Source organism: Cebidichthys violaceus, unplaced genomic scaffold, assembly GCF_023349555.1.
Source record: "Cebidichthys violaceus isolate CVI_PGR_0920_01 unplaced genomic scaffold, fCebVio1.0.p SCAF_9, whole genome shotgun sequence".
Lineage (NCBI taxonomy): Eukaryota > Metazoa > Chordata > Actinopteri > Perciformes > Stichaeidae > Cebidichthys > Cebidichthys violaceus.
In genome coordinates, this window is record NW_027176975.1 from 16266631 (window position 1) to 16268749 (window position 2119).

The window sequence follows — 2119 nt, forward strand, 5'->3', positions numbered from 1 at the left end:
TTTATATTTCAAAATGTATGCTCTAAATTACCATTGAAACAAATGCACCGGATGCACATTTTTAAACTATTTTGATATCTTGCCGTTTTAGTACATCTTATTCATGCTTATATTTCAGTACATTATGTGTATATTTCTAGAGAAAAATGTTAATTATTATTGATTATGTGTATTAGAAGAATGATGCACCGAAAGCCCCTTTATAACCTTTACAATTGTTTAAATTATCAAAATTGTATAAAGTACACAAATAGCTACACTCATAATCATTCAATAATATTTTTAAGTAAAATGTAGCTGAAATGTATGAAATCAAAAGTTGAATCATTCAAACACTTAAACATTACGTAAATATGCAATAACCTGAAAATATGTATAACCTGAATGTAGGCAAATCAAGTAAACTTTACGTGACTGAATCATCATGTGACGCTCTGCGTAAGAAAACGTCACTTCACCAACGTGACACGTGACTCTGAGCGTGGACTTGGCATTCTGATCAGATTCTGACCGACTGAGCAGGACCAAGTTATAAGGTAAGTCCAATCATCTGCCATCTTAAGTAACATGTTATTTTAGAAGTATTTGTTTTACGAAGACGGATATGGTTCTTTTGACAATTATATTTGAGAGGTTGGTGAATTTAGGTTAGCACGTGTCCGAGGATGTAGAATGGCCTGCTACGTGAGTTAGCAAGAGCTAGCGGCTTTGGCGCCGGTTAGCATAGTTGCGCTGATTGTGAAATACTCTGGCTTCGTCGCGACGTTGCTTCCAAAGCAGAGGACCTTCGGTAGAGAACACTCTGCTCACCAAGCTGCTGCCTCTCAGGCTGTGTGCGTCAACAGTTAACTTCCACCATGTGGCTATAGTCACACCGTGGTTCGCTAGCATTTGCTATCTGGCTCAGCACTAGCTAGAAACACCGCGTGAAAGGTAACAACGCTGGTTGTAGTGCACTGCGGGGCTTGTCGCAACCCGCGCCTGATGCTAAGCTTCGTTTCACGATGCCCCGAGGCGGAACGCCCTTCTGCTGCTAATGGTTATCTAGACTATAGCCGGTTATGCTAATGCCGCTCAGGCTGCGTCATTTGCTAACACAGGCTACCTACATCTTAACCGGCTAGCACCTGCTGCTCGAGCTCGGCACGAGCTAAACTGCAGAGAGGTTTACACAGTTGGTTGACATTACAGTATAAGTGTCTCGTAATACTGCGGTGGCCTGAAAAAATAAATAAAATACATCCGATTTATTGCCAATTAATGTTATGGTTTCATATGCAGGGAATGTGATTTGGTGTATTGACAACTAAATATGGAATAATATACATTAAAATATGTACAATGCAAGATCAGGTAGATGCACCTCTGCAGCTGGTTATTTGTCATTCTGGTTGAAAACTAACCGTGTAATATTTTCCATCACTTTCAGGTGCAACACTACGGGGCCGAATCAACAAAGTAGATCACGTCTTGTCCAGGCAACTTCTCAATGCAGGTGAGTAACATGACATATGATGGCATTGATACGTTCTATATGAACTAAGCCATAGTTTTCTGCAGAAATGTTGGCTCTATCTTGACCTTGTTGTTGTTTTTTCTCCTTTAGGTAGAATATGTGAATGGGCGTATGGGAATGTAAGGTGTGTGGAAAATCAGGTGGAAGTAGGTATGAATTGCTTAAAGATTGCAAGCTAAAACAATAAAACATTTCTTTCACTGTTTTTTTCAGGTAAATGCAGAATTCATGCGTATAACCACTTTGGTCAAGCCACGTTCCTGGCACAGCTGGACAAATACACAGGCAACATAATGATGGTCGTCAGCAATAGAGGAGGAGCTGGAAGGAAGATCCGGCTCGTCGTATTCATATGTGAATAATGTCTATCAATTCATAATAGGTAGGTAGAGATCTTCCAACTGTATATTGTGTTCCATTGGTTCTCTCATATACAGCACACCTTGGCTGGCAGCACAGTAACAGTTTCAAAGAGAGCCTTCCTGCGGCTTCATTGATCACGCATGACCCTTTTTTGCCAGGAGCTGGCTGTCCTGGTGTTCTCAAAGGAGGTCCTTCCACTGTCCACCCTGACTGGGAAGTCTGGGAAAGTGGGACCTCCTA

General features: G+C 41.1%; 1 long non-coding RNA gene across 1 annotated transcript; it reads left to right on the forward strand.

Annotated features, from left to right (window-relative positions):
* Positions 1–476: 476 nt before the first annotated feature.
* LOC137867563 (uncharacterized) lies at positions 477–1893 on the forward strand. The gene is made up of 4 exons (XR_011102181.1): positions 477–536; positions 1430–1495; positions 1607–1640; positions 1730–1893. It is a non-coding gene; the product is annotated as an uncharacterized lncRNA (long non-coding RNA).
* The last annotated feature ends 226 nt before the right edge of the window (positions 1894–2119 follow it).